We start from the raw sequence: 23,064 nt of genomic DNA on the forward strand, positions 1-23,064 counted from the left end.
TGGAGGAGGACGAGGGAGAAGTTGGAGGAGGAAGAGGGAGAAGTTGGAGAAGGATGAGGAAGAAGTTGGAGGAAGAGGGAGAAGTTGGAGGAAGAGGGAAAAGTTGGAGGAAGAGGGAGAAGTTGGAGGAGGACGAGGGAGAAGTTGGAGGAGGAAGAGGGAGAAGTTGGAGAAGGATGAGGAAGAAGTTGGAGGATGAGGGAGAAGTTGGAGGAAGAGGGAGACGTTGGAGAAGGAAGAGGGAGAAGTTGGAGGAAGAGGGAAAAGTTGGAGGAGGAAGAGGGAGAAGTTGGAGGAGGACGAGGGAGAAGTTGGAGGAGGACGAGGGAGAAGTTGGAGGAGGAAGAGGGAGAAGTTGGAGAAGGATGAGGAAGAAGTTGAAGGATGAGGGAGAAGTTGGAGGAAGAGGGATAAGTTGGAGGAAGAGGGAGAAGTTGGAGGAGGAAGAGGGAGAAGTTGGAGAAGGATGAGGAAGAAGTTGGAGGATGAGGGAGAAGTTGGAGGAAGAGGGAGAAGTTGGAGGAGGAAAAGGGAGAAGTTGGAGGACGAGGGAGAAGTTGGAGGAGGAAGAGGGAGAAGTTGGAGGAGAAGAGGGAGAAGTTGGAGGATGAGGGAGAAGTTGGAGGAAGAGGGAGACGTTGGAGGACGAGGGAGAAGTTGGAGGAAGAGGGAGAAGTTGGAGGAGGAAGAGGGAGAAGTTGGAGGAGGATGAGGGAGAAGTTGGAAGAGGGAGAAGTTGGAGAAGGATGAGGAAGAAGTTGGAGGATGAGGGAGAAGTTGGAGGAAGAGGGAGAAGTTGGAGGAAGAGGGAGAAGTTGGAGGAAGAGGGAGAAGTTGGAGGAAGAGGGAGAAGTTGGAGGAAGAGGGAGAAGTTGGAGGAGGAAGAGGGAGAAGTTGGAGGAGGAAGAGGGAGAAGAAGGATGAGGAAGAGGGAGAAGAAGGATGAGGGAGGGAGAAGTTGGAGAAGGATGAGGAAGAAGTTGGAGGAGGAAGAGGGAGAAGTTGGAGGACGAGGGAGAAGTTGGAGGAGGGAGACGTTGGAGGAGGAAGAGGGAGAGGTTGGAGGACGAGGGACAAGTTGGAGGATGAGGGAGAAGTTGGAGGGAGAAGTTGGAGGACGAGGGAGAAGTTGGAGGATGAGGGAGAAGTTGGAGGGAGAGGTTGGAGGACGAGGGACAAGTTGGAGGAGGAAGAGGGAGAAGTTGGAGGACGAGGGAGAAGTTGGAGGAAGGAGACGTTGGAGGAGGAAGAGGGAGAGGTTGGAGGAAGAGGGAGAAGTTGGAGGATGAGGGAGAAGTTGGAGGATGAGGAAGAAGTTGGAGGAAGAGGGAGAAGTTGGAGGACAAGGGAGAAGTTGGTGGACAAGAGAGAAGTTGGTGGAGGAAGAGGGAGAATTTGGAGGAGGAAGAGGGAGAAGTTGGAGGAAGAGGGAAACGTTTGAGGAGGAAGAGGGAGATTTTGGAGGACGTGGGAGAAGTTGGAGGACGAGGGAGAAGTTGGAGGAGGAAGAGGGAGAAGTTGAAGGACGAGGGAGAAGTTGGAGGAGGAAGAGGGAGAAGTTGGAAGAAGAGGGAGAAGTTAGAGGGAGAAGTTGGAGGACGAGGGAGAAGTTGGAGGAAGAGGGAGAAAATGGAGGAAGAAGTTGAAGGAAGAAGTTTGAGGACGAGGGAAAAGATGGAGGAAGAGGGAGAAGATGGAGGAGGAAGAGGGAGAAGATGTTGGAGGAAGAGGGAGATGTTGGAGGAAGAGGGTGAAGAAGGAGGATGAAGGAGAAGTTGAAGGAAGAAGTTGGAGGAAGAGGGAGAAGTTGGAGGATGAGGGAGAAGTTGGAGGATGAGGGAGAAGTTGGAGGAAGAGGGAGAAGTTGGAGGATGAGGAAGAAGTTGGAGGATGAGGAAGAAGTTGGAGGAAGAGGGAGAAGTTGGAGGAACAGGGAGAAGTTGGAGGAGGAAGAGGGAGAAGTTGGAGGACGAGGGAGAAATTGGAGGAAGAGGGAGAAGTTGGAGGAAGAGGGAGAAGTTGGAGGAGGAAAAGGGAGAAGTTGGAGGAAGAGGGAGAAGTTGGAGGAGGAAGAGGGAGAAGTTGAAGGAAGAAGTTGGAGGAAGAGGGATAATATGGAGGACGAGGGAGAAGATGAAGGAAGAGGGAGAAGTTGGAGGACGAGGGAGAAGATGGAGAAGTTGGGGGAAGAGGGAGAAGTTGGAGGAAGAGGAAGAAGTTGGAGGAAGAGAGAGAAGTTGGAGGAAAAGGGAGAAGTTGGAGGAAGAGGGAGAAGTTGGAGGAGGAAGAGGGAGAAGTTGGAGGACGAGGGAGAAGAGGGAGAAGTTGGAGGAAGAGGGAGAAGTTGGAGGAAGAGGGAGAAGTTAGAGGGAGAAGTTGGAGGACGAGGGAGAAGTTGGAGGAAGAGGGAGAAAATGGAGGAAGAAGTTGAAGGAAGAAGTTTGAGGACGAGGGAAAAGATGGAGGAAGAGGGAGAAGATGGAGGAGGAAGAGGGAGAAGATGTTGGAGGAAGAGGGAGATGTTGGAGGAAGAGGGTGAAGAAGGAGGATGAAGGAGAAGTTGAAGGAAGAAGTTGGAGGAAGAGGGAGAAGTTGGAGGATGAGGGAGAAGTTGGAGGATGAGGGAGAAGTTGGAGGAAGAGGGAGAAGTTGGAGGATGAGGAAGAAGTTGGAGGATGAGGAAGAAGTTGGAGGAAGAGGGAGAAGTTGGAGGAACAGGGAGAAGTTGGAGGAGGAAGAGGGAGAAGTTGGAGGACGAGGGAGAAATTGGAGGAAGAGGGAGAAGTTGGAGGAAGAGGGAGAAGTTGGAGGAGGAAAAGGGAGAAGTTGGAGGAAGAGGGAGAAGTTGGAGGAGGAAGAGGGAGAAGTTGAAGGAAGAAGTTGGAGGAAGAGGGATAATATGGAGGACGAGGGAGAAGATGAAGGAAGAGGGAGAAGTTGGAGGACGAGGGAGAAGATGGAGAAGTTGGGGGAAGAGGGAGAAGTTGGAGGAAGAGGAAGAAGTTGGAGGAAGAGAGAGAAGTTGGAGGAAAAGGGAGAAGTTGGAGGAAGAGGGAGAAGTTGGAGGAGGAAGAGGGAGAAGTTGGAGGACGAGGGAGAAGAGGGAGAAGTTGGAGGAAGAGGGAGAAGTTGGAGGAAGAGGGAGAAGTTGGAGGACGAGGGAGAAGTTGGAGGAAGAGGGAGAAGTTGGAGGAAGAGGGAGAAGTTGGAGGAAGAGGAAGAAGTTGGAGGAAGTGGGAGAAGTTGGAGGACGAGGGAGAAGTTGGAGGAAGAGGAAAGTTGGAGGAAGAGGAATAAGTTGGAGGACGAGGGAGAAGTTGGAGGGAGAAGTTGGAGGAAGAAGGAGAAGTTGGAGAGGAATAAGTTAGAGGAAGAGGAAGAAGTTGGAGGAAGAGGAAGAAGTTGGAGGACGAGGGAGAAGTTGGAGGAAGAGGTAGAAGTTGGAGGAAGAGAGAAAAGTTGGAGGAAGAGGAAGAAGTTGGAGGAAGAGAGAGAAGTTGGAGGAAGAGGGAGAAGTTGGGAGAAGTTGGAGGAAGAGGGAGAAGTTGGAGGAAGAGGGAGAAGTTGGAGGAAGAGGAAGACGTTGGAGGAAGAGGAAGAAGTTGGAGGACGAGGGAGAAGTTGGAGGAAGAGGGAGAAGTTGGAGGAAGAGGGAGAAGTTGGAGGAAGAGGGAGAAGTTGGAGGAAGAGAGAGAAGTTGGAGGAAGAGGGAGAAGTTGGGAGAAGTTGGAGGAAGAGGGAGAAGTTGGAGGAAGAGGGAGAAGTTGGAGGAAGTGGGAGAAGTTGGAGGAAGAGGGAGAAGTTGGAGGACGAGGAAGAAGAGGGAGAAGTTGGAGGAAGAGGGAGAAGTTGGAGGAACAGGGAGAAGTTGGAGGAAGAGGGAGAAATTGGAGGAAGAGGGAGAAGTTGGAGGAAGAGGGAAATATTGGAGGAGGAAGAGGGAGAAGTTGGAGATGGATGAGGAAGAAGTTGGAGGATGAGGGAGAAGTTGGAGGAAGAGGGAGAAGTTGGAGGGAGAAGTTGGAGTACGAGGGAGAAGTTGGAGGACGAGGGAGAAGTTGGAGGACGAGGGAGAAGTTGGAGGACGAGGGAGAAGTTGGAGGACAAGGGAGAAGTTGGAGGACAAGGGAGAAGTTGGAGGAGGAAGAGGGAGAAGTTGGAGGAAGAGGGAGAAGTTGGAGGAAGAGGGAGAAGTTGGAAGACAAGGGAGAAGTTGGAGGAGGAAGAGGGAGAAGTTGGATGAGGAAGAGGGAGAAGTTGGAGGAAGAGGGAGAAGTTGGAGGAGGAAGAGTGAGAAGTTGGAGGAGGAAGAGTGAGAAGTTGGAGGAGGAAGAGGGAGAAGTTGGAGGAAGAGGGAGAAGTTGGAGGACAAGGGAGAAGTTGGAGTAGGAAGAGGGAGAAGTTGGAGGAGGAAGAGGGAGAAGTTGGAGGAGGAAGAGTGAGAAGTTGGAGGAAGAAGAGTGAGAATTTGGAGGAGGGAGAAGTTGGAGGAAAAGGTAGAAGTTGGAGGAAGAGAGAAAAGTTGGAGGAAGAGGAAGAAGTTGGAGGAAGAGAGAGAAGTTGGAGGAAGAGGGAGAAGTTGGGAGAAGTTGGAGGAAGAGGGAGAAGTTGGAGGAAGAGGGAGAAGTTGGAGGAAGAGGAAGACGTTGGAGGAAGAGGAAGAAGTTGGAGGACGAGGGAGAAGTTGGAGGAAGAGGGAGAAGTTGGAGGAAGAGGGAGAAGTTGGAGGAAGAGGGAGAAGTTGGAGGAAGAGAGAGAAGTTGGAGGAAGAGGGAGAAGTTGGAGGAAGAGGGAGAAGTTGGAGGAAGAGGAAGAAGTTGGAGGAAGAGGGAGAAGTTGGAGGAAGAGGGAGAAGTTGGAGGAAGAGGGAGAAGTTGGAGGAAGTGGGAGAAGTTGGAGGAAGAGGGAGAAGTTGGAGGACGAGGAAGAAGAGGGAGAAGTTGGAGGAAGAGGGAGAAGTTGGAGGAACAGGGAGAAGTTGGAGGAAGAGGGAGAAATTGGAGGAAGAGGGAGAAGTTGGAGGAAGAGGGAAATATTGGAGGAGGAAGAGGGAGAAGTTGGAGATGGATGAGGAAGAAGTTGGAGGATGAGGGAGAAGTTGGAGGAAGAGGGAGAAGTTGGAGGGAGAGGGAGAAGTTGGAAGAGGGAGAAGTTGGAGGAAGCGGGAGAAGTTGGAAGACAAGGGAGAAGTTGGAGGAGGAAGAGGGAGAAGTTGGAAGAGGGAGAAGTTGGAGGAAGAGGGAGAAGTTGGAGGAGGAAGAGTGAGAAGTTGGAGGAGGAAGAGTGAGAAGTTGGAGGAGGAAGAGGGAGAAGTTGGAGGAAGAGGGAGAAGTTGGAGGACAAGGGAGAAGTTGGAGTAGGAAGAGGGAGAAGTTGGAGGAGGAAGAGGGAGAAGTTGGAGGAGGAAGAGGGAGAAGTTGGAGGAGGAAGAGTGAGAAGTTGGAGGAGGAAGAGTGAGAATTTGGAGGAGGGAGAAGTTGGAGGAAGAGGGAGAAGTTGGAGGAGGGAGAAGTTGGAGGAAGAGGGAGAAGTTGGAGGAGGAAGAGTGAGAAGTTGGAGGAGGAAGAGTGAGAAGTTGGAGGAGGAAGAGGGAGAAGTTAGAGGACGAGGGAGAAGTTGGAGGAAGGAGACGTTGGAGGAGGAAGAGGGAGAGGTTGAGGAAGAGGGAGAAGTTGGAGGATGAGGGAGAAGATGGAGGAAGAGGAAGAAGTTGGAGGAAGAGGGAGAAGTTGGAGGACAAGGGAGAAGTTGGAGGAGGAAGAGGGAGAAGTTGGAGGACGAGGGAGAAGTTGGAGGAGGAAGAGGGAGAAGTTGGAGGAGAAGAGGGAGAAGTTGGAGGATGAGGGAGAAGTTGGAGGAAGAGGGAGACGTTGGAGGACGAGGGAGAAGTTGGAGGAAGAGGGAGAAGTTGGAGGAGGAAGAGGGAGAAGTTGGAGGAGGATGAGGGAGAAGTTGGAAGAGGGAGAAGTTGGAGAAGGATGAGGAAGAAGTTGGAGGACGAGGGAGAAGTTGGAGGAAGAGGGAGAAGTTGGAGGAAGAGGGAGAAGTTGGAGGAAGAGGGAGAAGTTGGAGGAAGAGGGAGAAGTTGGAGGAGGAAGAGGGAGAAGTTGGAAGAGGGAGAAAAAGGATGAGGAAGAGGGAGAAGAAGGATGAGGAAGAGGGAGAAGTTGGAGAAGGATGAGGAAGAAGTTGGAGGGAGAAGTTGGAGGACGAGGGAGAAGTTGGAGGATGAGGGAGAAGTTGGAGGGAGAAGTTGGAGGACGAGGGAGAAGTTGGAGGAGGAAGAGGGAGAAGTTGGAGGACGAGGGAGAAGTTGGAGGAAGGAGACGTTGGAGGAGGAAGAGGTTGGAGGAAGAGGGAGAAGTTGGAGGATGAGGGAGAAGATGGAGGAAGAGGAAGAAGTTGGAGGAAGAGGGAGAAGTTGGAGGACAATGGAGAAGTTGGTGGACAAGAGAGAAGTTGGTGGAGGAAGAGGGAGAATTTGGAGGAGGAAGAGGGAGAAGTTGGAGGAAGAGGGAAACGTTGGAGGAGGAAGAGGGAGATTTTGGAGGACGTGGGAGAAGTTGAAGGACGAGGGAGAAGTTGGAGGAGGAAGAGGGAGAAGTTGGAAGAAGAGGGAGAAGTTGGAGGACGAGGGAGAAGTTGGAGGAAGAGGGAGAAAATGGAGGAAGAAGTTGAAGGAAGAAGTTTGAGGACGAGGGAAAAGATGGAGGAAGAGGGAGAAGATGGAGGAGGAAGAGGGAGAAGATGTTGGAGGAAGAGGGAGATGTTGGAGGAAGAGGGTGAAGAAGGAGGAAGAAGGAGAGGTTGAAGGAAGAAGTTGGAGGAAGAGGGAGAAGTTGGAGGATGAGGGAGAAGTTGGAGGATGAGGGAGAAGTTGGAGGAAGAGGGAGAAGTTGGAGGATGAGGAAGAAGTTGGAGGAAGAGGGAGAAGTTGGAGGAACAGGGAGAAGTTGGAGGAGGAAGAGGGAGAAGTTGGAGGACGAGGGAGAAGTTGGAGGAAGAGGGAGAAGTTGGAGGAAGAGGGAGAAGTTGGAGGAGGAAAAGGGAGAAGTTGGAGGAAGAGGGAGAAGTTGGAGTAGGAAGAGAGAGAAGTTGGAGGAGGAAGAGGGAGAAGTTGGAGGAAGAGGGAGAAGTTAGAGGAGGAAGAGTGAGAAGTTGGAGGAAGATGATTGAGAATTTGGAGGAGGGAGAAGTTGGAGGAAGAGGGAGAAGTTGGAGGACGAGGGAGAAGTTGGAGTAGGGAGACGTTGGAGGAGGAAGAGGGAGAGGTTGGAGAATGAGGGGGAAGTTGGAGGTAGAAGTTGGAGGACGAGGGAGAAGTTGGAGGATGAGGGAGAAGTTGGAGGACGAGGGAGAAGTTGGAGGAGGAAGAGGGAGAAGTTGGAGGACGAGGGAGAAGTTGGAGGAAGGAGACGTTGGAGGAGGAAGAGGGAGAGGTTGAGGAAGAGGGAGAAGTTGGAGGATGAGGGAGAAGATGGAGGAAGAGGAAGAAGTTGGAGGAAGAGGGAGAAGTTGGAGGACAAGGGAGAAGTTGGAGGAGGAAGAGGGAGAAGTTGGAGGAGGAAGAGGGAGAAGTTGGAGGACGAGGGAGAAGTTGGAGGAGGAAGAGGGAGAAGTTGGAGGAGAAGAGGGAGAAGTTGGAGGAAGAGGGAGACGTTGGAGGACGAGGGAGAAGTTGGAGGAAGAGGGAGAAGTTGGAGGAGGAAGAGGGAGAAGTTGGAGGAGGATGAGGGAGAAGTTGGAAGAGGGAGAAGTTGGAGAAGGATGAGGAAGAAGTTGGAGGATGAGGGAGAAGTTGGAAGAAGAGGGAGAAGTTGGAGGAAGAGGGAGAAGTTGGAGGAAGAGGGAGAAGTTGGAGGAGGGAGAAGTTGGAGGAAGAGGGAGAAGTTGGAGGAGGAAGAGTGAGAAGTTGGAGGAGGAAGAGTGAGAAGTTGGAGGAGGAAGAGTGAGAAGTTGGAGGAGGAAGAGGGAGAAGTTGGAGGACAAGGGAGAAGTTGGAGTAGGAAGAGAGAGAAGTTGGAGGAGGAAGAGGGAGAAGTTGGAGGAAGAGGGAGAAGTTGGAGGAGGAAGAGTGAGAGGTTGGAGGAGGAAGAGTGAGAATTTGGAGGAGGGAGAAGTTGGAGGAAGAGGGAGAAGTTGGAGTAGGGAGACGTTGGAGGAGGAAGAGGGAGAGGTTGGAGGACGAGGGAGAAGTTGGAGAATGAGGGGGAAGTTGTAGGTAGAAGTTGGAGGACAAGGGAGAAGTTGGAGGATGAGGGAGAAGTTGGAGGGAGAAGTTGGAGGACGAGGGAGAAGTTGGAGGAAGAGGGAGACGTTGGAGGAGGAAGAGGGAGAAGTTAGAGGACGAGGGAGAAGTTGGAGGAAGGAGACGTTGGAGGAGGAAGAGGGAGAGGTTGAGGAAGAGGGAGAAGTTGGAGGATGAGGGAGAAGATGGAGGAAGAGGAAGAAGTTGGAGGAAGAGGGAGAAGTTGGAGGACAAGGGAGAAGTTGGAGGAGGAAGAGGGAGAAGTTGGAGGACGAGGGAGAAGTTGGAGGAGGAAGAGGGAGAAGTTGGAGGAGAAGAGGGAGAAGTTGGAGGATGAGGGAGAAGTTAGAGGAAGAGGGAGACGTTGGAGGACGAGGGAGAAGTTGGAGGAAGAGGGAGAAGTTGGAGGAGGAAGAGGGAGAAGTTGGAGGAGGATGAGGGAGAAGTTGGAAGAGGGAGAAGTTGGAGAAGGATGAGGAAGAAGTTGGAGGATGAGGGAGAAGTTGGAGGAAGAGGGAGAAGTTGGAGGAAGAGGGAGAAGTTGGAGGAAGAGGGAGAAGTTGGAGGAAGAGGGAGAAGTTGGAGGAGGAAGAGGGAGAAGTTGAAAGAGGGAGAAAAAGGATGAGGAAGAGGGAGAAGAAGGATGAGGAAGAGGGAGAAGTTGGAGAAGGATGAGGAAGAAGTTGGAGGGAGAAGTTGGAGGACGAGGGAGAAGTTGGAGGATGAGGGAGAAGTTGGAGGGAGAAGTTGGAGGACGAGGGAGAAGTTGGAGGAGGAAGAGGGAGAAGTTGGAGGACGAGGGAGAAGTTGGAGGAAGGAGACGTTGGAGGAGGAAGAGGTTGGAGGAAGAGGGAGAAGTTGGAGGATGAGGGAGAAGATGGAGGAAGAGGAAGAAGTTGGAGGACGAGGGAGAAGTTGGAGGACGAGGGAGAAGTTGGAGGACGAGGGAGAGGTTGGAGGACGAGGGAGAAGTTGGAGGACAAGGGAGAAGTTGGAGGAGGAAGAGGGAGAAGTTGGAGGAAGAGGGAGAAGTTGGAGGAAGAGGGAGAAGTTGGAGGAAGAGGGAGAAGTTGGAAGACAAGGGAGAAGTTGGAGGAGGAAGAGGGAGAAGTTGGATGAGGAAGAGGGAGAAGTTGGAGGAAGAGGGAGAAGTTGGAGGAGGAAGAGTGAGAAGTTGGAGGAGGAAGAGTGAGAAGTTGGAGGAGGAAGAGGGAGAAGTTGGAGGAAGAGGGAGAAGTTGGAGGACAAGGGAGAAGTTGGAGTAGGAAGAGGGAGAAGTTGGAGGAGGAAGAGGGAGAAGTTGGAGGAGGAAGAGTGAGAAGTTGGAGGAAGAAGAGTGAGAATTTGGAGGAGGGAGAAGTTGGAGGAAAAGGTAGAAGTTGGAGGAAGAGAGAAAAGTTGGAGGAAGAGGAAGAAGTTGGAGGAAGAGAGAGAAGTTGGAGGAAGAGGGAGAAGTTGGGAGAAGTTGGAGGAAGAGGGAGAAGTTGGAGGAAGAGGGAGAAGTTGGAGGAAGAGGAAGACGTTGGAGGAAGAGGAAGAAGTTGGAGGACGAGGGAGAAGTTGGAGGAAGAGGGAGAAGTTGGAGGAAGAGGGAGAAGTTGGAGGAAGAGGGAGAAGTTGGAGGAAGAGAGAGAAGTTGGAGGAAGAGGGAGAAGTTGGAGGAAGAGGGAGAAGTTGGAGGAAGAGGAAGAAGTTGGAGGAAGAAGGAGAAGTTGGAGGAAGAGGGAGAAGTTGGAGGAAGAGGGAGAAGTTGGAGGAAGTGGGAGAAGTTGGAGGAAGAGGGAGAAGTTGGAGGACGAGGAAGAAGAGGGAGAAGTTGGAGGAAGAGGGAGAAGTTGGAGGAACAGGGAGAAGTTGGAGGAAGAGGGAGAAATTGGAGGAAGAGGGAGAAGTTGGAGGAAGAGGGAAATATTGGAGGAGGAAGAGGGAGAAGTTGGAGATGGATGAGGAAGAAGTTGGAGGATGAGGGAGAAGTTGGAGGAAGAGGGAGAAGTTGGAGGGAGAGGGAGAAGTTGGAAGAGGGAGAAGTTGGAGGAAGCGGGAGAAGTTGGAAGACAAGGGAGAAGTTGGAGGAGGAAGAGGGAGAAGTTGGAAGAGGGAGAAGTTGGAGGAAGAGGGAGAAGTTGGAGGAGGAAGAGTGAGAAGTTGGAGGAGGAAGAGTGAGAAGTTGGAGGAGGAAGAGGGAGAAGTTGGAGGAAGAGGGAGAAGTTGGAGGACAAGGGAGAAGTTGGAGTAGGAAGAGGGAGAAGTTGGAGGAGGAAGAGGGAGAAGTTGGAGGAGGAAGAGGGAGAAGTTGGAGGAGGAAGAGTGAGAAGTTGGAGGAGGAAGAGTGAGAATTTGGAGGAGGGAGAAGTTGGAGGAAGAGGGAGAAGTTGGAGGAAGAGGGAGAAGTTGGAGGAAGAGGGAGAAGTTGGAGGAGGAAGAGTGAGAAGTTGGAGGAGGAAGAGTGAGAAGTTGGAGGAGGAAGAGGGAGAAGTTAGAGGACGAGGGAGAAGTTGGAGGAAGGAGACGTTGGAGGAGGAAGAGGGAGAGGTTGAGGAAGAGGGAGAAGTTGGAGGATGAGGGAGAAGATGGAGGAAGAGGAAGAAGTTGGAGGAAGAGGGAGAAGTTGGAGGACAAGGGAGAAGTTGGAGGAGGAAGAGGGAGAAGTTGGAGGACGAGGGAGAAGTTGGAGGAGGAAGAGGGAGAAGTTGGAGGAGAAGAGGGAGAAGTTGGAGGATGAGGGAGAAGTTGGAGGAAGAGGGAGACGTTGGAGGACGAGGGAGAAGTTGGAGGAAGAGGGAGAAGTTGGAGGAGGAAGAGGGAGAAGTTGGAGGAGGATGAGGGAGAAGTTGGAAGAGGGAGAAGTTGGAGAAGGATGAGGAAGAAGTTGGAGGACGAGGGAGAAGTTGGAGGAAGAGGGAGAAGTTGGAGGAAGAGGGAGAAGTTGGAGGAAGAGGGAGAAGTTGGAGGAAGAGGGAGAAGTTGGAGGAGGAAGAGGGAGAAGTTGGAAGAGGGAGAAAAAGGATGAGGAAGAGGGAGAAGAAGGATGAGGAAGAGGGAGAAGTTGGAGAAGGATGAGGAAGAAGTTGGAGGGAGAAGTTGGAGGACGAGGGAGAAGTTGGAGGATGAGGGAGAAGTTGGAGGGAGAAGTTGGAGGACGAGGGAGAAGTTGGAGGAGGAAGAGGGAGAAGTTGGAGGACGAGGGAGAAGTTGGAGGAAGGAGACGTTGGAGGAGGAAGAGGTTGGAGGAAGAGGGAGAAGTTGGAGGATGAGGGAGAAGATGGAGGAAGAGGAAGAAGTTGGAGGAAGAGGGAGAAGTTGGAGGACAATGGAGAAGTTGGTGGACAAGAGAGAAGTTGGTGGAGGAAGAGGGAGAATTTGGAGGAGGAAGAGGGAGAAGTTGGAGGAAGAGGGAAACGTTGGAGGAGGAAGAGGGAGATTTTGGAGGACGTGGGAGAAGTTGAAGGACGAGGGAGAAGTTGGAGGAGGAAGAGGGAGAAGTTGGAAGAAGAGGGAGAAGTTGGAGGACGAGGGAGAAGTTGGAGGAAGAGGGAGAAAATGGAGGAAGAAGTTGAAGGAAGAAGTTTGAGGACGAGGGAAAAGATGGAGGAAGAGGGAGAAGATGGAGGAGGAAGAGGGAGAAGATGTTGGAGGAAGAGGGAGATGTTGGAGGAAGAGGGTGAAGAAGGAGGAAGAAGGAGAGGTTGAAGGAAGAAGTTGGAGGAAGAGGGAGAAGTTGGAGGATGAGGGAGAAGTTGGAGGATGAGGGAGAAGTTGGAGGAAGAGGGAGAAGTTGGAGGATGAGGAAGAAGTTGGAGGAAGAGGGAGAAGTTGGAGGAACAGGGAGAAGTTGGAGGAGGAAGAGGGAGAAGTTGGAGGACGAGGGAGAAGTTGGAGGAAGAGGGAGAAGTTGGAGGAAGAGGGAGAAGTTGGAGGAGGAAAAGGGAGAAGTTGGAGGAAGAGGGAGAAGTTGGAGTAGGAAGAGAGAGAAGTTGGAGGAGGAAGAGGGAGAAGTTGGAGGAAGAGGGAGAAGTTAGAGTAGGAAGAGAGAGAAGTTGGAGGAGGAAGAGGGAGAAGTTGGAGGAAGAGGGAGAAGTTAGAGGAGGAAGAGTGAGAAGTTGGAGGAAGATGATTGAGAATTTGGAGGAGGGAGAAGTTGGAGGAAGAGGGAGAAGTTGGAGGACGAGGGAGAAGTTGGAGTAGGGAGACGTTGGAGGAGGAAGAGGGAGAGGTTGGAGAATGAGGGGGAAGTGGAGGTAGAAGTTGGAGGACGAGGGAGAAGTTGGAGGATGAGGGAGAAGTTGGAGGACGAGGGAGAAGTTGGAGGAGGAAGAGGGAGAAGTTGGAGGACGAGGGAGAAGTTGGAGGAAGGAGACGTTGGAGGAGGAAGAGGGAGAGGTTGAGGAAGAGGGAGAAGTTGGAGGATGAGGGAGAAGATGGAGGAAGAGGAAGAAGTTGGAGGAAGAGGGAGAAGTTGGAGGACAAGGGAGAAGTTGGAGGAGGAAGAGGGAGAAGTTGGAGGACGAGGGAGAAGTTGGAGGAGGAAGAGGGAGAAGTTGGAGGAGAAGAGGGAGAAGTTGGAGGATGAGGGAGAAGTTGGAGGAAGAGGGAGACGTTGGAGGACGAGGGAGAAGTTGGAGGAAGAGGGAGAAGTTGGAGGAGGAAGAGGGAGAAGTTGGAGGAGGATGAGGGAGAAGTTGGAAGAGGGAGAAGTTGGAGAAGGATGAGGAAGAAGTTGGAGGATGAGGGAGAAGTTGGAAGAAGAGGGAGAAGTTACATTTACATTTACATTTAAGTCATTTAGCAGACGCTCTTATCCAGAGCGACTTACAAATTGGTGCATTCACCTTATGACATCCAGTGGAACGGCCACTTTACAATAGTGCATCTAAATCTTTTAAGGGGGGGGGAGTGAGAAGGATTACTTTATCCTATCCTAGGTATTCCTTAAAGAGGTGGGGTTTCAGGTGTCTCCGGAAGGTGGTGATTGACTCCGCTGTCCTGGCGTCGTGAGGGAGTTTGTTCCACCATTGGGGGGCCAGAGCAGCGAACAGTTTTGACTGGGCTGAGCGGGAACTGTACTTCCTCAGTGGTAGGGAGGCGAGCAGGCCAGAGGTGGATGAACGCAGTGCCCTTGTTTGGGTGTAGGGCCTGATCAGAGCCTGGAGGTACTGAGGTGCCGTTCCCCTCACAGCTCCGTAGGCAAGCACCATGGTCTTGTAGCGGATGCGAGCTTCAACTGGAAGCCAGTGGAGAGAGCGGAGGAGCGGGGTGACGTGAGAGAACTTGGGAAGGTTGAACACCAGACGGGCTGCGGCGTTCTGGATGAGTTGTAGGGCTTTAATGGCACAGGCAGGGAGCCCAGCCAACAGCGAGTTGCAGTAATCCAGACGGGAGATGACAAGTGCCTGGATTAGGACCTGCGCCGCTTCCTGTGTGAGGCAGGGTCGTACTCTGCGGATGTTGTAGAGCATGAACCTACAGGAACGGGCCACCGCCTTGATGTTGGTTGAGAACGACAGGGTGTTGTCCAGGATCACGCCAAGGTTCTTAGCGCTCTGGGAGGAGGACACAATGGAGTTGTCAACCGTGATGGCGAGATCATGGAACGGGCAGTCCTTCCCCGGGAGGAAGAGCAGCTCCGTCTTGCCGAGGTTCAGCTTGAGGTGGTGATCCGTCATCCACACTGATATGTCTGCCAGACATGCAGAGATGCGATTCGCCACCTGGTCATCAGAAGGGGGAAAGGAGAAGATTAGTTGTGTGTCGTCTGCATAGCAATGATAGGAGAGACCATGTGAGGTTATGACAGAGCCAAGTGACTTGGTGTATAGCGAGAATAGGAGAGGGCCTAGAACAGAGCCCTGGGGGACACCAGTGGTGAGAGCACGTGGTGAGGAGACAGATTCTCGCCACGCCACCTGGTAGGAGCGACCTGTCAGGTAGGACGCAATCCAAGCGTGGGCCGCGCCGGAGATGCCCAACTCGGAGAGGGTGGAGAGGAGGATCTGATGGTTCACAGTATCGAAGGCAGCCGATAGGTCTAGAAGGATGAGAGCAGAGGAGAGAGAGTTAGCTTTAGCAGTGCGGAGCGCCTCCGTGATACAGAGAAGAGCAGTCTCAGTTGAATGACTAGTCTTGAAACCTGACTGATTTGGATCAAGAAGGTCATTCTGAGAGAGATAGCGGGAGAGCTGGCCAAGGACGGCACGTTCAAGAGTTTTGGAGAGAAAAGAAAGAAGGGATACTGGTCTGTAGTTGTTGACATCGGAGGGATCGAGTGTAGGTTTTTTCAGAAGGGGTGCAACTCTCGCTCTCTTGAAGACGGAAGGGACGTAGCCAGCGGTCAGGGATGAGTTGATGAGCGAGGTGAGGTAAGGGAGAAGGTCTCCGGAAATGGTCTGGAGAAGAGAGGAGGGGATAGGGTCAAGCGGGCAGGTTGTTGGGCGGCCGGCCGTCACAAGACGCGAGATTTCATCTGGAGAGAGAGGGGAGAAAGAGGTCAGAGCACAAGGTGGGGCAGTGTGAGCAGAACCAGCGGTGTCGTTTGACTTAGCAAACGAGGATCGGATGTCGTCGACCTTCTTTTCAAAATGGTTGACGAAGTCATCTGCAGAGAGGGAGGAGGGGGGGGAGGGGGAGGAGGATTCAGGAGGGAGGAGAAGGTGGCAAAGAGCTTCCTGGGGTTAGAGGCAGATGCTTGGAATTTAGAGTGGTAGAAAGTGGCTTTAGCAGCAGAGACAGAAGAGGAAAATGTAGAGAGGAGGGAGTGAAAGGATGCCAGGTCCGCAGGGAGGCGAGTTTTCCTCCATTTCCGCTCGGCTGCCCGGAGCCCTGTTCTGTGAGCTCGCAATGAGTCGTCGAGCCACGGAGCGGGAGGGGAGGACCGAGCCGGCCTGGAGGATAGGGGACATAGAGAGTCAAAGGATGCAGAAAGGGAGGATAGGAGGGTTGAGGAGGCAGAATCAGGAGATAGGTTGGAGAAGGTTTGAGCAGAGGGAAGAGATGATAGGATGGAAGAGGAGAGGGTAGCGGGGGAGAGAGAGCGAAGGTTGGGGCGGCGCGATACCATCCGAGTAGGGGCAGTGTGGGAAGTGTTGGATGAGAGCGAGAGGGAAAAGGATACAAGGTAGTGGTCGGAGACTTGGAGGGGAGTTGCAATGAGGTTAGTGGAAGAACAGCATCTAGTAAAGATGAGGTCGAGCGTATTGCCTGCCTTGTGAGTAGGGGGGGAAGGTGAGAGGGTGAGGTCAAAAGAGGAGAGGAGTGGAAAGAAGGAGGCAGAGAGGAATGAGTCAAAGGTAGACGTGGGGAGGTTAAAGTCGCCCAGAACTGTGAGAGGTGAGCCGTCCTCAGGAAAGGAGCTAATCAAGGCATCGAGCTCATTGATGAACTCTCCGAGGGAACCTGGAGGGCGATAAATGATAAGGATGTTAAGCTTGAAAGGGCTGGTAACTGTGACAGCATGGAATTCAAAGGAGGCGATAGACAGATGGGTAAGGGGACAAAGAGAGAATGACCACTTGGGAGAGATGAGGATCCCGGTGCCACCACCCCGCTGACCAGAAGCTCTCGGGGTGTGCGAGAACACGTGGGCGGACGAAGAGAGAGCAGTAGGAGTAGCAGTGTTATCTGTGGTGATCCATGTTTCCGTCAGTGCCAGGAAGTCGAGGGACTGGAGGGAGGCATAGGCTGAGATGAACTCTGCCTTGTTGGCCGCAGATCGGCAGTTCCAGAGGCTACCGGAGACCTGGAACTCCACGTGGGTCGTGCGCGCTGGGACCACCAGATTAGGGTGGCCGATGCCACGCGGTGTGGAGCGTTTGTATGGTCTGTGCAGAGAGGAGAGAACAGGGATAGACAGACACATAGTTGGCAGGCTACAGAAGAGACTACGCTAATGCAAAGGAGATTGGAGTGGCAAGTGGACTACGCGTCTCGAATGTTCAGAAAGTTAAGCTTACGTAGCAAGAATCTTATTGACTAAAATGATTAAGATGATACAGTACTGCTTAAGTAGGCTAGCTGGCAGTGGCTGCGTTGTTGACTTTGTAGGCTAGCTGGCAGTTGTTGACTTTGTAGGCTAGCTGGCAGTGGCTGCGTTGTTGACACTACACTAATCAAGTCGTTCCGTTGAGTGTAATTGTATCTACAGTGCTGCTATTCGGGGGCTAGCTGGCTAGCTAGCAGTGTTGATTACGTTACGTTGCGTTAAAAGAACGACAATAGCTGGCTATCTAACCTAGAAAATCGCTCTAGACTACACAATTATCTTTGATACAAAGACGGCTATGTAGCTAGCTATGTAGCTAGCTACGATCAAACAAATCAAACCGTTGTACTGTAATGAAATGAAGTGAAAATGTGATATTACCTGTGGAGCGAAGCGGAATGCGACCGGGTTGTTGAGTGCAGAAGTTCTATTCGGTAGACGTTGGCTAGCTGTTGGCTAGCTAGCAGTGTCTCCTACGTTAAGGACGACAGATAGCTGGCTAGCTAGCCTCGGTAAATTAAGATAATCACTCTAAAACTACACACTCTAAACTACACAATTATCTTGGATACGAAGACAGCAAAGACAACTATGTAGCTAGCTAACACTACACTAATCAAGTCGTTCAGTTGGGTGTAATAGTTGCTACAGTGCTGCTATTCGGTAGACGGTGGACGTTTGCTAGCTGGCTAGCTGCTGGGCAGATGGCAGATAGCAGTGTAGACTGCGTTAGGACGACGAAATACGATAATTACGCAATTATCTTTGATACAAAGACGGCTATGTAGCTAGCTAAGAAGAAATTGCTAAGATTAGACAAATTAAACCGTTGTACTATAATGAAATGTAATGAAATGTAATGAAAAGTTATACTACCTGCGGACCAAAGTGCTGCTATTCGGTAGACGGTGGACGTTTGCTAGCTGGCTAGCTGCTGCGGACCAAAGTGCCACCCTTTTATATTGAAGGCGTGCCCTTGGAGGAAGAGGGAGAAGTTGGAGGAAGAGGGAGAAGTTGGAGGAGGGAGAAGTTGGAGGAAGAGGGAGAAGTTGGAGGAGGAAGAGTGAGAAGTTGGAGGAGGAAGAGTGAGAAGTTGGAGGAGGAAGAGTGAGAAGTTGGAGGAGGAAGAGGGAGAAGTTGGAGGACAAGGGAGAAGTTGGAGTAGGAAGAGAGAGAAGTTGGAGGAGGAAGAGGGAGAAGTTGGAGGAAGAGGGAGAAGTTGGAGGAGGAAGAGTGAGAAGTTGGAGGAGGAAGAGTGAGAATTTGGAGGAGGGAGAAGTTGGAGGAAGAGGGAGAAGTTGGAGTAGGGAGACGTTGGAGGAGGAAGAGGGAGAGGTTGGAGGACGAGGGAGAAGTTGGAGAATGAGGGGGAAGTTGGAGGTAGAAGTTGGAGGACAAGGGAGAAGTTGGAGGATGAGGGAGAAGTTGGAGGGAGAAGTTGGAGGAGGAGAGTTGGAGGAGGAAGAGGGAGAAGTTAGAGGACGAGGGAGAAGTTGGAGGAAGGAGACGTTGGAGGAGGAAGAGGGAGAGGTTGAGGAAGAGGGAGAAGTTGGAGGATGAGGGAGAAGATGGAGGAAGAGGAAGAAGTTGGAGGAAGAGGGAGAAGTTGGAGGACAAGGGAGAAGTTGGAGGAGGAAGAGGGAGAAGTTGGAGGACGAGGGAGAAGTTGGAGGAGGAAGAGGGAGAAGTTGGAGGAGAAGAGGGAGAAGTTGGAGGATGAGGGAGAAGTTGGAGGAAGAGGGAGACGTTGGAGGACGAGGGAGAAGTTGGAGGAAGAGGGAGAAGTTGGAGGAGGAAGAGGGAGAAGTTGGAGGAGGATGAGGGAGAAGTTGGAAGAGTGAGAAGTTGGAGAAGGATGAGGAAGAAGTTGGAGGATGAGGGAGAAGTTGGAGGAAGAGGGAGAAGTTGGAGGAAGAGGGAGAAGTTGGAGGAAGAGGGAGAAGTTGGAGGAAGAGGGAGAAGTTGGAGGAGGAAGAGGGAGAAGTTGGAAGAGGGAGAAAAAGGATGAGGAAGAGGGAGAAGAAGGATGAGGAAGAGGGAGAAGTTGGAGAAGGATGAGGAAGAAGTTGGAGGGAGAAGTTGGAGGACGAGGGAGAAGTTGGAGGATGAGGGAGAAGTTGGAGGGAGAAGTTGGAGGACGAGGGAGAAGTTGGAGGAGGAAGAGGGAGAAGTTGGAGGACGAGGGAGAAGTTGGAGGAAGGAGACGTTGGAGGAGGAAGAGGTTGGAGGAAGAGGGAGAAGTTGGAGGATGAGGGAGAAGATGGAGGAAGAGGAAGAAGTTGGAGGAAGAGGGAGAAGTTGGAGGACAATGGAGAAGTTGGTGGACAAGAGAGAAGTTGGTGGAGGAAGAGGGAGAATTTGGAGGAGGAAGAGGGAAACGTTGGAGGAGGAAGAGGGAAACGTTGGAGGAGGAAGAGGGAGATTTTGGAGGACGTGGGAGAAGTTGAAGGACGAGGGAGAAGTTGGAGGAGGAAGAGGGAGAAGTTGGAAGAAGAGGGAGAAGTTGGAGGACGAGGGAGAAGTTGGAGGAAGAGGGAGAAAATGGAGGAAGAAGTTGAAGGAAGAAGTTTGAGGACGAGGGAAAAGATGGAGGAAGAGGGAGAAGATGGAGGAGGAAGAGGGAGAAGATGTTGGAGGAAGAGGGAGATGTTGGAGGAAGAGGGTGAAGAAGGAGGAAGAAGGAGAAGTTGAAGGAAGAAGTTGGAGGAAGAGGGAGAAGTTGGAGGATGAGGGAGAAGTTGGAGGATGAGGGAGAAGTTGGAGGAAGAGGGAGAAGTTGGAGGATGAGGAAGAAGTTGGAGGAAGAGGGAGAAGTTGGAGGAACAGGGAGAAGTTGGAGGAGGAAGAGGGAGAAGTTGGAGGACGAGGGAGAAGTTGGAGGAAGAGGGAGAAGTTGGAGGAAGAGGGAGAAGTTGGAGGAGGAAAAGGGAGAAGTTGGAGGAAGAGGGAGAAGTTGGAGTAGGAAGAGAGAGAAGTTGGAGGAGGAAGAGGGAGAAGTTGGAGGAGGAAGAGGGAGAAGTTGGAGGAAGAGGGAGAAGTTAGAGGAGGAAGAGTGAGAAGTTGGAGGAAGATGATTGAGAATTTGGAGGAGGGAGAAGTTGGAGGAAGAGGGAGAAGTTGGAGGACGAGGGAGAAGTTGGAGTAGGGAGACGTTGGAGGAGGAAGAGGGAGAGGTTGGAGAATGAGGGGGAAGTTGGAGGTAGAAGTTGGAGGACGAGGGAGAAGTTGGAGGATGAGGGAGAAGTTGGAGGGAGAAGTTGGAGGACGAGGGAGAAGTTGGAGGAGGAAGAGGGAGAAGTTGGAGGACGAGGGAGAAGATGGAGGAAGGAGACGTTGGAGGAGGAAGAGGGAGAGGTTGAGGAAGAGGGAGAAGTTGGAGGATGAGGGAGAAGATGGAGGAAGAGGAAGAAGTTGGAGGAAGAGGGAGAAGTTGGAGGACAAGGGAGAAGTTGGAGGAGGAAGAGGGAGAAGTTGGAGGACGAGGGAGAAGGGGGGGGAGGAAGAGGGAGAAGTTGGAGGAGAAGAGGGAGAAGTTGGAGGATGAGGGAGAAGTTGGAGGAAGAGGGAGACGTTGGAGGACGAGGGAGAAGTTGGAGGAAGAGGGAGAAGTTGGAGGAGGAAGAGGGAGAAGTTGGAGGAGGATGAGGGAGAAGTTGGAAGAGGGAGAAGTTGGAGAAGGATGAGGAAGAAGTTGGAGGATGAGGGAGAAGTTGGAAGAAGAGGGAGAAGTTGGAGGAAGAGGGAGAAGTTGGAGGAAGAGGGAGAAGTTGGAGGAAGAGGGAGAAGTTGGAGGAAGAGGGAGAAGTTGGAGGAGGAAGAGGGAGAAGTTGGAGGAGGAAGAGGGAGAAGAAGGATGAGGAAGAGGGAGAAGAAGGATGAGGAAGAGGGAGAAGTTGGAGAAGGATGAGGAAGAAGTTGGAGGAGGAAGAGGGAGAAGTTGGAGGACGAGGGAGAAGTTGGAGGAGGGAGACGTTGGAGGAGGAAGAGGGAGAGGTTGGAGGGAGAAGTTGGAGGACGAGGGAGAAGTTGGAGGGAGAAGTTGGAGGACGAGGGAGAAGTTGGAGGAGGAAGAGGGAGAAGTTGGAGGACGAGGGAGAAGTTGGAGGAAGGAGACGTTGGAGGAGGAAGAGGGAGAAGTTGGAGGATGAGGGAGAAGATGGAGGAAGAGGAAGAAGTTGGAGGAAGAGGGAGAAGTTGGAGGACAAGGGAGAAGTTGGTGGACAAGAGAGAAGTTGGTGGAGGAAGAGGGAGAATTTGGAGGAGGAAGAGGGAGAAGTTGGAGGAAGAGGGAAACGTTGGAGGAGGAAGAGGGAGATTTTGGAGGACGTGGGAGAAGTTGGAGGACGAGGGAGAAGTTGGAGGAGGAAGAGGGAGAAGTTGAAGGACGAGGGAGAAGTTGGAGGAGGAAGAGGGAGAAGTTGGAAGAAGAGGGAGAAGTTAGAGGGAGAAGTTGGAGGACGAGGGAGAAGTTGGAGGAAGAGGGAGAAAATGGAGGAAGAAGTTGAAGGAAGAAGTTTGAGGACGAGGGAAAAGATGGAGGAAGAGGGAGAAGATGGAGGAGGAAGAGGGAGAAGATGTTGGAGGAAGAGGGAGATGTTGGAGGAAGAGGGTGAAGAAGGAGGAAGAAGGAGAAGTTGAAGGAAGAAGTTGGAGGAAGAGGGAGAAGTTGGAGGATGAGGGAGAAGTTGGAGGATGAGGGAGAAGTTGGAGGAAGAGGGAGAAGTTGGAGGATGAGGAAGAAGTTGGAGGAAGAGGGAGAAGTTGGAGGAACAGGGAGAAGTTGGAGGAGGAAGAGGGAGAAGTTGGAGGACGAGGGAGAAGTTGGAGTAGGAAGAGAGAGAAGTTGGAGGAGGAAGAGTGAGAAGTTGGATGAGGAAGAGGGAGAAGTTGGAGGAAGAGGGAGAAGTTAGAGGAGGAAGAGTGAGAAGTTGGAGGAAGATGATTGAGAATTTGGAGGAGGGAGAAGTTGGAGGAAGAGGGAGAAGTTGGAGGACGAGGGAGAAGTTGGAGTAGGGAGACGTTGGAGGAGGAAGAGGGAGAGGTTGGAGAATGAGGGGGAAGTTGGAGGTAGAAGTTGGAGGAGGGAGACGTTGGAGGAGGAAGAGGGAGAGGTTGGAGGGAGAAGTTGGAGGACGAGGGAGAAGTTGGAGGGAGAAGTTGGAGGACGAGGGAGAAGTTGGAGGAGGAAGAGGGAGAAGTTGGAGGACGAGGGAGAAGTTGGAGGAAGGAGACGTTGGAGGAGGAAGAGGGAGAAGTTGGAGGATGAGGGAGAAGATGGAGGAAGAGGAAGAAGTTGGAGGAAGAGGGAGAAGTTGGAGGACAAGGGAGAAGTTGGTGGACAAGAGAGAAGTTGGTGGAGGAAGAGGGAGAATTTGGAGGAGGAAGAGGGAGAAGTTGGAGGAAGAGGGAAACGTTGGAGGAGGAAGAGGGAGATTTTGGAGGACGTGGGAGAAGTTGGAGGACGAGGGAGAAGTTGGAGGAGGAAGAGGGAGAAGTTGAAGGACGAGGGAGAAGTTGGAGGAGGAAGAGGGAGAAGTTGGAAGAAGAGGGAGAAGTTAGAGGGAGAAGTTGGAGGACGAGGGAGAAGTTGGAGGAAGAGGGAGAAAATGGAGGAAGAAGTTGAAGGAAGAAGTTTGAGGACGAGGGAAAAGATGGAGGAAGAGGGAGAAGATGGAGGAGGAAGGGGGAGAAGATGTTGGAGGAAGAGGGAGATGTTGGAGGAAGAGGGTGAAGAAGGAGGAAGAAGGAGAAGTTGAAGGAAGAAGTTGGAGGAAGAGGGAGAAGTTGGAGGATGAGGGAGAAGTTGGAGGATGAGGGAGAAGTTGGAGGAAGAGGGAGAAGTTGGAGGATGAGGAAGAAGTTGGAGGAAGAGGGAGAAGTTGGAGGAAGAGGGAGAAGTTGGGAGAAGTTGGAGGAAGAGGGAGAAGTTGGAGGAAGAGGGAGAAGTTGGAGGAAGAAGGAGAAGTTGGAAGAGGGAGAAGTTGGAGAAGGATGAGGAAGAAGTTGGAGGATGAGGGAGAAGTTGGAGGAAGAGGGAGAAGTTGGAGGAAGAGGGAGAAGTTGGAGGAAGAGGGAGAAGTTGGAGGAAGAGGGAGAAGTTGGAGGAGGAAGAGGGAGAAGTTGGAAGAGGGAGAAAAAGGATGAGGAAGAGGGAGAAGAAGGATGAGGAAGAGGGAGAAGTTGGAGAAGGATGAGGAAGAAGTTGGAGGGAGAAGTTGGAGGACGAGGGAGAAGTTGGAGGATGAGGGAGAAGTTGGAGGGAGAAGTTGGAGGACGAGGGAGAAGTTGGAGGAGGAAGAGGGAGAAGTTGGAGGACGAGGGAGAAGTTGGAGGAAGGAGACGTTGGAGGAGGAAGAGGTTGGAGGAAGAGGGAGAAGTTGGAGGATGAGGGAGAAGATGGAGGAAGAGGAAGAAGTTGGAGGAAGAGGGAGAAGTTGGAGGACAATGGAGAAGTTGGTGGACAAGAGAGAAGTTGGTGGAGGAAGAGGGAGAATTTGGAGGAGGAAGAGGGAGAAGTTGGAGGAAGAGGGAAACGTTGGAGGAGGAAGAGGGAGATTTTGGAGGACGTGGGAGAAGTTGAAGGACGAGGGAGAAGTTGGAGGAGGAAGAGGGAGAAGTTGGAAGAAGAGGGAGAAGTTGGAGGACGAGGGAGAAGTTGGAGGAAGAGGGAGAAAATGGAGGAAGAAGTTGAAGGAAGAAGTTTGAGGACGAGGGAAAAGATGGAGGAAGAGGGAGAAGATGGAGGAGGAAGAGGGAGAAGATGTTGGAGGAAGAGGGAGATGTTGGAGGAAGAGGGTGAAGAAGGAGGAAGAAGGAGAAGTTGAAGGAAGAAGTTGGAGGA

This window comes from Salvelinus alpinus, chromosome 8 (genome assembly GCF_045679555.1).
Source record: "Salvelinus alpinus chromosome 8, SLU_Salpinus.1, whole genome shotgun sequence".
NCBI lineage: Eukaryota > Metazoa > Chordata > Actinopteri > Salmoniformes > Salmonidae > Salvelinus > Salvelinus alpinus.